Source organism: Mustela putorius, unplaced genomic scaffold (genome assembly GCF_011764305.1).
Source record: "Mustela putorius furo isolate JIRA1106 unplaced genomic scaffold, ASM1176430v1.1 tig00003942_pilon_pilon_pilon, whole genome shotgun sequence".
Lineage (NCBI taxonomy): Eukaryota > Metazoa > Chordata > Mammalia > Carnivora > Mustelidae > Mustela > Mustela putorius.
Genome location: NW_025422087.1, coordinates 1,112,415 through 1,129,012, shown reverse-complemented (window position 1 = coordinate 1,129,012; position 16,598 = coordinate 1,112,415). Strand labels below are relative to the sequence as shown.

Here is a 16,598-nt window from a genome sequence, read left to right as displayed (position 1 = left end):
TAATGGTGATGAATGAGAACATAGTGGTTAAGGAACTAGTTTCCGGAATGCCTGACCACACGTTCAGATGCTGATGCTAGGGCTTAGAAAAGTCTTTGACTCACAGTGAATTCTCCTAGTAAGTCATTTACTATTTTCTACTTTTCTTTTACAAAAGCCCAACTTCTAATTTGGTCTTTTCTCTAGTGGCAGGTGGTTCCCTAGTAAGTTACCTACAGGACTTTTACAATATGGAAGCACATACCCATATTCATACCCACAACTGTACTGTCATTTGTTGCTTCCAGATGAAGGGGGGATTGCATTCTTTTTAATTGACTGAGTAATATTTTAGGTGTGTGTGTATGTATGTACCACATTTTCTTCATCCATTTATCTGTTGAGGGAAAGACACCTGGCTGCTACCATATCTTGGCCCTTGTTAATAATGCTGCAGTAAACGTAGGAACGCATGTATCCCTGAGTTAGTATTTTTGTTTTCTTTGGGTAAATACCTAGTTGTGGAATTACTGTACTGGATCATGTGGTGTTTCGGTTTTACTTTTTTGAGGAACCTCCATGCTGTTTTCTACAGTGATTGTACCAATTTCACCCACCAGTGGTGCACAAGGTTCTCTTTACATCCTTACAAACACCTCTTTTCAATACTAGCTATTCTGACAGGTATGAGATGATACCTCATTGTGATTTTGATTTGCATTTCTCTGATGATGAGTGATGTTGAGCACATTTTCATGTGTCTGTTGGCCACCTGTAAATAAGTCACCGAGATGAAAAGTCAGAGAAATAGCATAGGGGATATAGCTAACATTGTAATAATGTTGTTTGGCGACAGATGGTGACTACACTTAGCACAGTAAGCTGTGAGCAATGCAGAGAATTGGGAGTTGGTGTTGTACACCCGAAGCTAACACAGCATTGTATGTCAACTATATTTAATAATAAATAAAAAAGAAGACAAAGGTGATGTTTTAATGTGTGATATGGTGATGGGTTTTTTTGGTATGGAGAAAACACTTGAGGAAGATATGTTTAGAAATGCTTGTGATGCAGAAAGGGTGGGTTGCATCTCTTAAGCCGTAGAGGAGACAGCCTCTCCAGTAACAAAAGTTCAGTGTGTTGAGTGCTTCTCTGTGAGTAGCTGACCCTTAGTGTGAGTTTTTGCTTTTAAACTTCCTACCAATTCAGGGGGCACCTGGGTGGCTCAGTGGGTTAAACTTCCTACCAATTCATAGAGGTAGTGAAACTCTTTTTTTTTTTAATTTTTTTTTTAATTTTTAATTTTTTATAAACATATATTTTTATCCCCAGGGGTACAGGTCTGTGAATCTCCAGGTTTACACACTTCACAGCACTCACCAAAGCACATACCCTCCCCAATGTGAAACTCTTTTAAGGCTGGTGTTAAGGTAGTAAAAATAAATAAACAAACAAACAAAAAACCCAAAATACTCTCCCCCTTTTTCCCCTGACATCCTGATAATACCTACTCGTAAGATCACCTTATAAATACATTTGTTCTTTGACATCTTTTTATGGTATACTAGAAATGTTGCTTGAGCAAGATTTTTCCATGTTCAATTTAGGCATGTTTAATGAATTTTAATCCTTTGAAGGCACTTAACATTTAAAGGGCAGAAAGACTGCTAAGTGTTACCAGGGATTATAAAGCAGGATGAAGGGGACATGAAAAGAACAGAAAGAACAGAGGCTACTGTAGTTGTATAGGTTGGTTGGAGAAATTCTCTCTGATAGGATGGTATTTGGGAATGGAGGGTGGGAGCCACGGTGCTGTGTGGACAGGGGACTGCACATCTCCCTTTGCCTGGGATCATCTTAGTGTGCACCTTTTGTGCTGGCGTCTCATCATCATTCTGTATCTGGGAGACTAGTGTCCCAGGAAGGTGGTTCACCAAGTGCCAAGTCCCAAGGCTGATGCCTTTCTACTCTGCTAAGCCTCCAGCGGCTGCAGTGGAGTGGCCGAGGGAGTTAGAGAAATAGCAAGAACTTTACCTTGTAGTTGTGTAGGTTGTTGTTATGACTTGGCTTTTTTTCTGAGTGAAATTGGGCCTCATTGGTGGAGTCTGAGCAGCAGAGCAATATGATGTGATTTACTCTTTGACAGTATCTGGCTGCTGGTGTGGATGGACACGTAAAGGGAGGCAAGAGCAGAAACAGATTACCCAGTTAGCAGGTTGTTTTGCTAAGCTGGGTAGTAGGCGATGGGAAATGCTGGATCTGAGTGTTGGCCAGGTTGGTGATGGGAGGTGGTGAGATTCTGGGTGTAGAGTATTTTCACAGTAAAACTGACAGGTTTTTTCATTAAAACTGACATGCTAATATATTGATATGGGATATAAGGATAGGACTGCAAGGCTTTAGATCTGAACAACGAGAAAGATTGAGTTGCCATTTCTGAGATGAAGACTGTAGGAGGAGCAAGTATGCTTGGCGGAATCGGAGGTCTTTTTGGGGTCTCTTAGGGTTGGAGTGGTGATGAGATATAGCCAGGCAATTGAACATACAAGTCTGGGATTCAGGGAACAGCTCTAGATGGAGAGAGATTTTTGGGAGTAGTCAGAGTATCATTTTAAACTAGGAGACTTGATGGGTTAGTGTGTGACCTCTTTCCTTATTATGATAAGCAAGTTAATGGGTAATTTATTCTTCAATTAATGTATCATAAACTGTGATTTTTAAAAATGAACTGTCAATAAGAAGGATATTCTTTTAATTCTTTGTGTTTAAGTGAAAGTGGTGGATATTTGTCACAAATGATCTTAGTAGAATCAGTGAGAACTTTAAACCTACTCTTTCACAGAATAGAGCTGGTAATACTTTTTTGTTCTACTGTATCTATGTAAAAAATCATTCACATTGAATGGGTTTATTTATGATCATCCATGTCTGTGGAATCCAGCCTTGGCTGGCAGGGGGGTGGGAGGGTCGAATTAGGAGGCTTTGTCCACCTCTAGTGCTAAGGGTATCCTTGAAAGCATCAACAACGTAGAGACAGGAAGGCATAACCTGTCAAGGAGCTTGGTGACTCTTACCATTGCCACCTGCCTATGTGAAGATAATTGGTAACTGCATGTTGTATCATAGAGGTATATCATGACAAATGCTTAATGGCAACAGTTCTCAGCCTGAGATAACAACCTTCTTTGCTGTGACAATGCAGCTGGGGTATCATCATAGGGGGAAAATTACATTGGAGGATTAGGTCGGTCAAACCCCTTCATCAACGAAGTTGATTCTATATCAGAATTCTGTATTGGGTTTCTAAGCACTGATAAGAGGTGACTTACGTAGACCTGAGCATGTTTTGTTTGGAATGACTTCCAAGATGTGTCTAAGACACACCTTTGATGAAGTTCACTTGGTTAATGGGATTATAACCATCACCCTTTGTTCCGAGGATAATTTAGATTTTATGGCAATCTAATAATTTTAAACCTCACTTACTCCCTTTCTAGAATCAATGCATTCAGTGCAGAAAAAAAATAGATATAAATAACAAAAAAATAAAATTGACTGGAACCAACTACTCAAAGAGTTAACAATTAAAAATTTGATTAATAATCTAAGAACTTCTTTTCTGAGGCGAGTAGAAGCGTATGTTTTATATCTGCGTACACACACTCATATATATATACACACATTAATATTAACATATTTTTCTGTATAGGTATATACCTATATCTCTATGTGTTTATATGTATTTATAGATCTATTTATATCCACATATTTGTGTACCTATATATTTGTATATCTCTATGTAAATATTATATATTTGTATATGTATTTATATGTGATATTTATATTTTTAGTTCTTTTATTCACAATGCAACGTATGTGTTCCATCTGTAATTGACTGGTGTTGATTTTCTAAAACATGTTTTGAAATGTTAAGCATTATGGGAGAAATGGGATCTAGGACTATTTTGGGGAGATACAGAGTTATAAAAATAAAAGGTTTCTCTACTATAAGTTTATGCAATCTTTAATAAATTTACTGCTCTGTAAATCTTAAAGAATTAGATATAGAATTCTTCGTTAACCAAACTTATTTGACCACTGAATTTCTTTTTTGGTGAGTAACTCTTATGACAAGGAGCACAGATTTAGAAGTGCTGCTTTTAAGAATAGGGGGTTTTCCTCTTGATTGTTATAAAATTAAAACTTACATGAAAGAGAATGCTCAGAAAATAGAGAAATGCATGTTTAATTTCCAAATTTATATTAAACCAACAAATATTTGAGTGATTTTAGGCTTGATTTTTATTATTATAGACATAGTTATAAATGACAGCAGGGAAAATGCAAAACTATTAGAATCAGACTTGAGGAAATAGAAGACCTGAATCACCCCACAACTATTAAAGAAGTGGTATCACTACTTAGAGTCTTCCCTACAAAGAGAGCATTAGACACTCTTGTGATGTTGATAGTCTAGTTTTATCAAGCATGAAAAGAACAAGCAGTTACAATTTTATATAAAAATCATCCAGAAAATAGGTCGATAGTTTTCAATGTAGTTTGATGCTAATGTAACCTTTGACTCAAAACCAGTAGGGGCAAAATGGTAAAGAAAAATTATGGGCCAGTCTTAGCTGTGAACTGAAAGGTAAAAATCTTTTTTTTTTTCTCTTTAAAGATAGGAGTTTTTATCTGATTCATTTTCATTTGCCTCCCCAACTTGCAACATAGCATTGTACATGTAGTATGTGTTCAATAAAAGTTCGTTAAAATGAATTGATTTTTAACTTCAGCATAATCAGTTACCAGGTGACATGTATTCCTGATCAGTCCTAAGCCAATAACCTAAGTTCTGACACATTAATTAGAGAAATGACTCCTCTAACTAGGGGTAAATTTCTTTAATAAAAGCATAGCAAGCCAAATGCAGGAATGTAAACAAAACAAAGCAAAAAACCCCCATACATTATGATCTAGTTAGGTTTAATTCCAGGAATGTAAACATGTATTTTCTTTATTTAAAAATTCGGATAGTATACTTCATCTCCTTAATAGATAAAAGAAAAAAAAAAGTGCAATCATCTAATTAGATGCCCAAATAATTCTTTTAATGAGCATTTATCAGTAAGCAACAACAGCAACAAACTTCTCATCCTGGAATAAGAGTAGGCTTTCTTAACTTGATAAGGTGCATTTACCGAAACCTATGCTAGACATCCTACTTCCCAGTGAAGTGATAGAATATTCCTTTTAAAATGAAGGTAAGAAGTTGCTGTGGTCCATGTCGAGGAGGTTACTGCCTATGTTCTCTTCTAGGATTTTGATAGTTTCCTGCCTCATATTGAGGTCTTTAATCCATTTAGAGTTTATATTTGTGTATTGTGTAAGAGAATGGTCGAATTTCATTCTTTTGTATATAGCTGTCCAATTTTCCCAGCACCATTATTGAAGAGACTATCTTTTTGTCCATTGGACATACTGCTTTGTCGAAGATTAGTTGACCATAGAGTTGAGGGTCCCTATCTGGGCTCTCTGTTCTGTTCCATTGATCTATGTGTCTGTTTTTGTGCCAGTACCATGCTGTATTGGTGATCACAGCTTTGTAATATAGCTTGAAATTGGGCAACATGATGCCCCCAGCTTTGTTTTTAGTTTTCAACATTTCCTTGGTGATTTGGGGTCTTTTTTGTTTCCATACAAATTTTAGGATTGTTTGTTCCAGCACTTTGAAAAATTCCACTGGTATTTTGATTGGGATGGCTTTGAAAATACAGCTTGCTCTGGGCAGCATAGACATTTTAACAATGTTTATTCTTCTGATCCATGAGCATGGAATGTTTTTCCATCTTTTTGGGTCTTCAATTTCCTTCGCAAATATTCTGTAGTTTCTAGAGTATAGATTCTTTACCTCTTTGGTTAGGTTTATTCTAAGGTATCTTAAGGTTTTTGGTGCTATTTTAAATGGAATCAATTCCCTAATTTCTTTTTCTACAGTTACATTGTTATCGTATAGGAAAACCACTGATTTCTGTGCTTTGATTTTTTTTTTTTTTAATCCTGCCACGTTACTGAATTGCTGCATGAGCTCAAGTAATTTGGGGTGGAGCCTTTTGGGTTTTCCACATAAAATATCATGTCATCTACAAAGAGAGAGAGTTTGACTTCTTTGCCAATTTGAATACTGTCCAAAACACGTCTCCAAAGGCGAGGGAAACAAAAGCGAAAATGAACTTTGGGACTTCATCAAGATAAAAAGCTACTGCACAGCAAAGGAAACAGTCAACAAAACAAAGAGACAACCCACAGAATGGGAGGAGATATTTGCAAATGATGCTACAGATAAGGGGCAGGTATCCAAGATCTATAGAGAGCTTCTCAAACTCAACACACAAAAAACAAATAATTCAAAAATGGGAAGAAGACAAGAACAGACACTTCTCCAAAGAAGACCTACTAATGGCTAACAGACACATGAAAAAATGTTCAACATCATTAGCCATCAGGGAAATCCAAATCAAAACCACATTGAGATACCACTGTACAACAATTAGAATGGCAAAAATTGACAAGAAACAACAAATGTTAGAGAGGATGTGGAGAAAGGGGAACCCTCTTACATTGTTGGTGAGAATGCAAGTTGGTACAGCCACTTTGGGAAACAGTGTGGAGGTTCCTCAAAAAGTTAAACATAGAGCTACTCTATGACCTGGCAATTGCACTCTACCCCAAAGATATTTACCCCAAAGATACAGATGTAGTGAAAAGAAGGGCCATATGTACCCCATTGTTCAATCCAGCAGTGTCAACAATAGCCAAACTGTAGAAGGAACTAAGATGTCCTTCAACGTTATCCACATGCCCTAGATAAAGAAAATGTGGTCCATATATACGATAGAATATTACACAGCCATCAGAAAGGTTGAGTACCCAACATTTGCATCAACATGGAGGGATAGGAGGAGATTATGCTGAGCGAAATAAGTGAAACAGAGAAAGACAATTATCATATGATTTCACTTATTTGTGGAATATAAGGAGTAGCATGAAGGACATTAAGAGAAGGAAGGGACTTCTCGTTCCTAGCGCAGCCATGGCTCGTGGTCCCAAGAAACATCTGAAGCGTGTAGCAGCTCCAAAGCATTGGATGCTGGATAAACTGACTGATGTGTTCGCTCCTCGCCCATCTACTGGTCCCCATAAGCTGAGAGAGTGTCTCCCTCTCATCATTTTCTTAAGGAACAGACTTAAGTATGCCCTAACAGGAGATGAAGTAAAGAAGATCTGTATGCAGCGTTTTATTCAGATTGATGGCAAGGTCCGAACTGATATAACATACCCTGCTGGTTTTATGGATGTCATCAGCATTGACAAGACCGGAGAGAATTTCCGTCTGATCTATGATACCAAGGGTCGCTTTGCTGTTCATTGGATTACACTCAAGGAGGCCAAGTATAGGTTGTGCAAAGTGAGAAAGATCTTTGTGGGGACAAAAGGCATCCCCCATCTGGTGACTCACGATGCTCGCACCATCCGCTATCCTGATCCCCTCATCAAGGTCAATGACACCATTCAGATTGATTTGGAAACTGGAAAGATTACTGATTTCATCAAGTTTGACACTGGTAATCTGTATGGTGACTGGGGGTGCTAACCTGGGAAGAATTGGTGTGATCACCAACAGAGAGAGACACCCTGGTTCGTTTGATGTGGTTCACGTGAAAGACGCCAATGGCAACAGTTTTGCCACCCGACTCTCCAACATTTTTGTTATTGGCAAAGGCAGCAAACCATGGATTTCTCTTACCCGTGGAAAGGGTATCCGCCTCACCATTGCTGAAGAGAGAGACAAAAGACTGGCGGCCAAACAGAGCAGCGGGTAGAATGGTCCCTAGGTGACATGATTGGAAGTCTTTATACCTAATTAAAGGTCATACAGCATGATAAAAAAAAAAAAAAAAAAGAGAGAGAGAAGGAAGGGAAAAATGAAGAGGGGGAAATGAGAGGGGGAGATGAGCCGTGAGAACCTATGGACTCTGGGAATCAAACTGAGGGTTTTAGAGGGAAGGAGAGTGGGGAGATGAGTGAGTCCGGTTATCGGTATAAAGGAAGGCATGTGTATTGCTTGGAGCACTGGGTGTTATGTGCAAACAATGAATCATGGAACACTACATCAAAAATGATGTACTGAATGGTGACTAACATAATAAAAAATTATTTAAAAAAAAGATAAGATAGACCTGTTCCCTGCCAGCAGTGCTTTAAAACATTATACTAAAGGTGTTAGCTCCAATGTGACAAGATAAAGAAACGAAAGGTATAAGGATTAAACTAGATAATTTTCATTAATGATATCATAATATGATTGTCTACATGTAAGATGCAAGAAAATCAATAGGTGAATCCTAATTAGGAGATAAGACAGATTGCCGAGTGGATTTTAAAAGAAAACAAAACATTACAGATAATTGAAGGGCTGTTACTTCTCTTTATCCCATTGCCTGAGAGAAAACCACCCTCTGGAATTTTTTATACCTTTGCCATACCTGTGTATGTATCCATAAACTACATATAAAATTATTTTGAATATTTCAAATTTATGTAAATGAAATAATATTATATGTATCTTTGTGCTGTTTGCTTTTTTCACTCATGTTCTTAACATTTATGTTCATAAACTTAGTTCTAGTTAGTTGTATAGTATTTAAATCTGGGTGGTAGACGTTTTGGATTGTTTCACATTTTTTGCATTATCAGACGTGCTGCTGGAAACATCGTAGGTGCTTGTTTGTTAGGTAACTGTGTCTGAATCTATCAGGTATATACCTAGAAACAGAAATTGAGCTACACGATATTACCTCACTTCTCACCAGGATGGTCCCACCAGTTTCACTTCCTGCAGGAGTGTGTACAAATTTTTATTGCTTCATATCCCTATCAACACAGCTGCTCAGTCCTTCATGCAAAAGGAAAAACAAAATGTGCATTTTCTCTGCTCTCTGTACCAAAGACAGGGTCAGTTTTCAGTGAGACCCACTCCTCCTGCTTTTTGGCTACTTGGGAGAAAAGTCTGCAGCAGGTTGCTTCACCCTGACTCACCAGAAGTCTCCTCGCCCCTGTTTCAAGACTTGATATCCGTGTTTGAAGTGTTCTTTTCTTCTTAAGGGTCTTGAACTCAATTGGCACTACTAACTTTTTGATGGCCTTCCACCGCTCCTTTTTTTGTGGGTGAGCTTGTTCTAGAGCAACCCTTTTTGTCCCAAATGCATGAACATGAATCCTTTCCTGTTTTCTATTCTTCTTCTTAAAATTTAAATTCCAGTTAGTTCACATGCAGTGTTATATTCGTTTCAGGTGTACCGTTTAGTGATTCAGCACTTCCATACATCACTTGGTACTCACAAGTGCCCTGCTGAATCCCCATCACTTGTCCTGTTTCACCCAACCCTCTTGCCACCACCCGCCCCCCCCTTCCCCCCACCACAGCCTGCTCCCCTCTGACAACCATCAGCTTGTTCTTATTTTCTCCTTTTTAGCAAGGACTTCATGAAATCTAGATTTTCAGAGCAGTAATATCTGGTAGGGCTTATCTTGTCAGATTTTCCAAGTCCCTAGATAGTTACCCGTTTTGGGATCCCAAGAGAAAAGTGCCACTTCCAGGACACCTCACTTCTGGAATATTTATTTTGTTTCTGAATCATGAATACTAAGGATCACCCTTTGTTCCTTGAACAAAACGTTAGCCAACTCTGATAGATTGAATTAGCTCGCAGGGTACAAATCGCTGGGGCCAACGGGCGCATGTGGCTCCTATTGAACATAATAAGCAGCCCTTTGACATGCGTGGCAGCTGCTGCCAGAGAATCCAGCCAGGGTCTGATCTGGAGGGTGGTGCACACGTAATTGAAGCAATAACACAGGGATTAAATATGGAATTGAAAATGATTTTGCAGAATAAAACTGAAGTCTTGTGTATCTTGAGAAGGAAATCGCAGCAGACATATAAATAGCTTACTGTTCAGTTTAATTACAGTTTTAGTAGAAGACAAGACTGAATTGATAAATCTCCACAAAGAGATTCAAGGCAGACTAAACCGCCCGCTGCACTTATGTGGAAATGACAGAAGCTATCACGCCAAGCTGAATGTAAAAAGTTTCATTTCCTTAAAGTTAATTTTTTGGATTATAATTGTATGGCAAGTCTTTATTTCATGGCGGTATATAGCTTCTTTATCATTGTCTAGGAGAGTTGGAAGGTCTTCTGCTTGTTAGATACTAGATTTTAGTTTTAGGGCTTGATTATTTTTATATCTCTATTTAAATGGGGGGATTTTCTGTACCACTGAATCTGTGAGTTATAGTTTTTGTTATTTCAGTCCTCTCCTTTGAGAATTGACAGGATAGCTTTGTGTGTGGGAAATGACTTGAAACGTTTGGCAGAATAAAACTAAAATCTGATTTATCTGACAAAAAAAAATTACTTAGGGACAGAGAGGAGGACTTAGATGTTGACCTTGCAGACTCAGTTCTTACTTGGTGTGACCTTGACTTTGTGTTTGATGGTGGTTTTCTTAGGAATTTCTTGAATTTATTTTTGTTAGAATTCCATTATGAAATTTGCTGAATTACTTATGTTTTTCCATGGTTTCCTTTCATTTCTGCAGAATTGGAAAGATCAGAGCAGTCCTGAGGAGAATATTTTAAGAAACACCCTTCCTTTTTTATTCTTCCTTCTGGGCCTGCCTTCATCAGTCTCAATATCTACACTTAAAATACACACACCAGAGGAGCAACCCATAGAGGGAAGGAGAGGAGAGGGCTTCTTACATTTTTGCAAGATAGCAATTGGGGATGTGATAAGTATGTTTAGAATTTAATATGCCAAGCGCTCTTTGTCCATTTAATCTACCAACTCCTCATGACACATTGTTTATATTAGCTAGTTTATGAGTTGCCATGTTTATATTATCAACTTAAATCATATAGAAATGGATTATTGACTTGTAAGTTATGCAAGTCCTTAGCAAATAAGCATGTTAAGTTCATGAGAGCAGTGTTAGAATTTGTGGCTAGGGGCCGACCCTATAAAAACCTCTTTAGGAGCTGAAAGACATCTGAGCGTGGATAGATATTTACAGTTTTTGAAAGGCTATTTCTCAACATACTCAATATACTGATGGCGTAAGCCCCTATGTTTAATTTCACATAGACTTCTGATTTTGTCCCTCAGTACCTGGGCATCAGTGGCACCGCTCGACATTCTAGGGCTTCAGTAACTTCAACTGTTAAAATAGAACAGGCATGGTTGAGGGTGACTTTGGTAACTGGCCCAGTGTTGGTTAGGAGCATAAAATTTTACATGCGTGAGCAAAATCACGTGAGCTGTCTTCTGAATAGTGAACTGAGGAATGTGGGGGGCAACGTTGGGCAAACACACTGGAGTAGATGATTCTTCATGCAAGATGTTGTTACTGCTCCAAGACCACCTTGATGCTATCTGGAAAGATTTATCCCTTGAGGGAGGGAGTGTGCTGGATGGGTCTCAGGCAGGGAGGTGGCATGTGATTGGCAAATGTTGGCTAGCTTTATGTTTACCTTGTGAGTATACTTGTTTAGGATACTTGAAAACAATCCCATTAGGAAATTGGTTTGTTGTTAAGCTCTCGAGCAACGAAGAGTTACATTAATGATGATAAAATTTGTTCAGAAAGGGAGATCATGTCCTTCTTTAGAAGTTGTAGGATTTAGGGTTTTGTTAGTAGTTAAAATTTCTTTTTTCAGCAGGATTCCCTAGGTAAAAAGGTGATGCCTAGTGGTAGTCAGTAGGTGCCTTAAGACCTTGCAGGAACATGTGGAATAACATTCTCCTGGACGGAAACCAACATGCATTTTTATTAGGTTCTTGGATGATGAGAAGGAGCTTGCTTAACCGGCCTCTTAGCATTGAAATGGAAAGAACTCCCAATTCTCTAAAATGGCAGCGATGTAATTAAAGACTTGAACTCAGTTTGTTTTCCAGTAAGGGTAGGTAAGGTTACCCTAACTAGCTCTCATACTGAGAACAAGTACAACTGTTGAATAAAATATTTAAAAAAAAAACATTTTAAAAAACATTGACGAGAAGACAGTAAGGGAGTCTCAGGAAAAACTGAAGGGATTGAAGGAACCCAGAGGGGCATAAGTAGTGCTGGAATGATGAAGCTGCTTTGTGTTTGGGGCCTTGGAGGGCCACAGCCCCAGGATAAGAGTGAACCACACATAAACTGGCTTCCTGTGGATTTGGCACTTGGTTCTCCTCACCTGTATGGTCTGGAGACCCTCAGGCCATGCATCTCCCAGCTACAAAGACAGATGTCTTTTGTAGGAGGATACTCTAAGTGCAAAAAATTTTGAGTTCACTCTTAGAAATAATAAAACACAGGTGAAAAGACACCTCACACAATTAGCACAAAAATCCTAGAAACAAGCTACAAATATTAAAAAATATTAAATATTAAAATATTAAATAATCAGAATAATCAGGTATAGAATATGAAACAGCCATGCTGTGTTATAAGAAAAAAGACAATAAACCTAAAGATATCCATAGAGAACAGTAAACTATACAAGATACCATAGCAAATATGAGAAATGTTTGAATAGAATTTTTGGAAATAAAAAATATAATAGTTGGAAAATTAAATATACCCGGAGAAATATAGTAACCATCAAATTTCTGGAAATGAAAAAAATTTTAAGGGTTAAATAATGTATTAAATTAAATTCTAGAATAGTTAATGAAGCAAAAGATAGGTAAGAAGTGATCTAGAATAGAAGTCAACAGTTTTTTCCTGTAAAGGGCCAGATAGTAAATATTTTAGGCTTTGTGGGCCATATGTATATCTCTGTTGTATATTATTTATTTTCATTTTTTTAAGTCTTTAAAATGTAAAAAAAAAAAAAAAATTTAGATTACAAACCATACTAGAACTAGGCCATGGGATGGATTAGGCCCAGGGTCCTTCTTCCTTGGCTCCAGTCTAGAATACGGTGTAGAGAGGAGGAACGAGAGAAAATACAGAAGAGGCTGAGGCATAAAGGACAGAAGGAGAAAGTTTGCCATGTGCTTAATTAATTCTAGAAGAGAAGAAGAGAAAAATAGGCCAAAGGAAGTATCTGAGGAAATAATAGCTAGGAATTTTCTAGAAGTGATAAAGACATCTTTCCACAGATTTGAAAAACGCAATAAATCCTAAAGAAGATCAGTGAAAACCTCACCAGGATACATCATTGTGAAACTACCAAACACCATCTGGTATTTCCAGACACTAAGCACAAAGCAAGATTTTGAAATTAGGAGGGGGGCGTTAGGGGAAATATAGATTACTTCTTCTTCTTTTTTGGGGGGCGGTTATTTATTTATTTGACAGAGAGAGGGCTAGAGTACACAAACAGAGGGAGCAGCAGAGGGGGAAGGAGAAGTAGGCTCCCTGCTGAGGACTTGATCCTTGGACCCTAGGATCATGACCTGAGCTGAAGGCAGGTGCTTAACCAACAGAGACACCCCTGTGCCCCTAGAGATTACTTCTTTAGGAGAGACAGGTGACTTCCCACTAGCAACAGTGAAGCTAGAACATAGTGGAATGGTATTTTCAGTGCTGGAAGGAAATGCCTGCTGACTGAGAGTTGTAAAGGCAGAACAATCTTTCAAGAATGATTTAAAATCAAAACACAGAAACAAAGCTGAGAGTGTGCCACCAGCTGCCCCTTACTAAAGGAAATTGTAAAGGTTGCATTTTATAGAGAAAATAGTCCCGAGTGAACACCTGAGTTGGGCAAACAAATAAAAAGCAAAGAAAGTGTTAAATATGTGATAAAACCTAGATTAAAATTGAATGTATTCAACACTATCTGTAGGAGGCAGTGAAATCGATTTGGAATATAATACAACAATAGCCTATAAGTGGAGAAGAGTAGGAAATAGGTATTTAAAGTCCGCATGTTCAAACATAGTTTTACGGTTGCTAGGAATCTTAAGAGTAAAAACCTTCCACTTTTAGTAGAATAATAGGATAAAATGTTAGAAATAAGCACTGTGAAGCATATTGCTTGGTTCCTGTAATCAAGGGGAAAAAAATAAAATCAGTGAACCAATCATGACCTTTTACTGTTTTCAGTAAAGTTATATGAAAACACAGAGGGAAAAGAGACCTAAAATTAACAGCAAAAAACTCAACAAGTCATGATAATAAGTTAGTTTGCGGGAGATTGAGTTCAGAAGTGAGCAGTGTGCTTGCCGCCGGGAGCGGAAGGGTCATTGACACGGCCGTCTGACATCTGCTTTAGCATCTTCCTTGTTGGAGTTCTTGGTCCCAGTGTCTTCCCCACTGGACTCAGCATCTGGGGACATTATCTTTTCCTGGTCTTCTTCCATCTGTGTTCTCCAGGGCACAAGAAGGTACCTTGACATGTGTCAGGAAATGTTTACTTCATAATTGGGAAAGACGTTATTTGTATAATTTTTATGCATTAATAAATATGTCAGATTTCTTATTCACTGGGTGAAATTTTGGTGGAGACAAAGGAGGACAAATTAGCCATGAGACTGGCCAATTCTGATGGAGTTTGTTCACGTCTCTATTTTTATTTTCCTCAACATTTTCTGCTACTTAGTGTTTTCTTATTGTCTTGGGTTGGTAAAAGTTAAATATACTTATTTTAAAGTATTATCTGAGGCTGAAAATATGTATAAATGTTGATTTTGGAGGATTTTGACATACCTTATAGAGCTGAACAGTCTGCTCCTTTCTCTTAAGTAAGGTTTTCTTGGGTTTTATTAAATGCACCCTTATTTTTTATTGAAAAATAATTTACAGACAGTAAACTTACCATAATGCATTTTTATTCTTGTATTATAAGACATGTGTGCATTTGGAATTTTAGGTTTATGTTTTAAAAGTTCCAAAAAAGGCAATTTTTCTTTCTCTAATCTTGTAAAAAGATTTTGTTCTCAATTGCATGCATGTGGCAAATGTTCATTAACTGAGAGTTCAGTTAACAGGACAAAATGTATTTGGTTCATGTGCTTTCCTTTAGGAACCTCACTAGGTCATTCATCATTTCTAGTTCTGAGTTTGTATTAGAGTAATGGCAATGAGTAAGCGATCCAAAATATCTTCTATATCTTATCTCTGTGTTTTTCCCAGCCAGAGGTGTTTTTATAGATTTTCATAGATGTGTATGTGTGTGTGTGTTCCAAAACCACCCTACCACTTTAGAGTGAGCCCATTTTTTCTTCATTCTGGCTTCATCCTAGCTTGATATTTACCAAATCCAGTCTTGATAAAACCACGAAAATTGGCAGTGGGGGTAGAGGGAAGATAGGCTTGCTTATGTGACAATGGGTTCCCTCTAGGGACGTAGAGATTGGTTTTTGCTTGTTTCTCTTGAAGTATTGACAGGTTGTAGTCAAAGCCAGAAATGGTAGAAAACAAATTTCACTGAATCTTGAGCAAATTTACCCGAAAGTTGGATGTCTTTAAAATCTATAGTGGGCCCTGAATTTTGTCCTGTGGCTATAATTCAATCACACATTTTGCCATGCTTTATTTTTTTATAAATTAAGACCTTCAGGGAATTTGTATGCCAAGTGGGAGATGTGTAAGTAAAGCTAAACAGATTTTTGGCAACTGGTAAGTTTAGTTTCTTGAGAAGAGAAAAGAAAGAAATGGGAAAAGTCAGAATGAGATAAGCACCAACGCTGAGAGAGATGATGAGCAGAAGCAAGGAGAAGGGGTATCACAAGAAAGAAGGAATATTGAGATATAAAGTTGCTGTATTTTGGGCTGTCTGGGTGGCTCAGCGGGTTAAGCCTCTGCCTTCAGCTCAGGTCATGATCTCAGGGTCCTGGGATTGAGTCCTGCATCGGGATCTCTGCTAGGCAGGGAGCCTGCTCCTTTCTCTCTCTCTACTTGTGATCTCTCTCTGTCAAATAAATAAAATCATTTAAAAAAATGCTGTAATTTGAAGCCTAGAAAAGTAACAAATCCTATCTTAACTTGCCTTCTTCTCCCTCCCATACTTTAAGAAAGGGTGAAATGATCTCAAACAAGTGTTAATTGTAGGGTCTTTACAGATCTAAGGCACGATATTAGTTGAAGACAAAAATCATCTTAATAAGATGTGCTCTTTTAAAATTAGATGCAAGTCTATTAGAAATTTTCTAAAGCAAACATCTTTAATATTTTGTTAAATATATTCTAAGATGCACTGCTCTCCTTTCCCCCCAACCAAATTAAACTTGAACATAATAGCTAGGACCATGTTTTTGGTTTTTTTTTTTTTTTTTTTTTTTTTTGAAGGTTCTTCTCAGGATCAAATCAGAAGTGACAAAAGGGTTTTCATTTTGTTTTGTTGGTTTGCTTTCCTTAATTTGCTTTTGCTTTTCTTTTTAAGGAAGGATTTGAATGGTAAAAGAAAAATTCTGTGAATGCACTAAATGTATATTATGCTGTTTAGATCTCTAATGGTCTCATTTTCTGATCCTGTTATTATCTATTATTATGTTATTATCTCAATTTATTTCTTTGTTTTGGATTCATCACCTTCACCGAATTTTGGACATTGGTGGCCTTTACCTTGAT

The 16,598-nt window shown here is 37.6% G+C and overlaps 1 protein-coding gene and 1 pseudogene across 3 annotated transcripts in view; both read left to right on the top strand.

Annotated features, from left to right (window-relative positions):
- The window catches only part of ATP8A2 (ATPase phospholipid transporting 8A2), a 604,668-nt gene that overhangs the window by 209,425 nt on the left and 378,645 nt on the right, over positions 1-16,598 (top strand). The gene's annotated exons all lie outside the window — the stretch shown is intronic.
- LOC106004448 lies at positions 7,042-7,917 on the top strand (annotated as a pseudogene).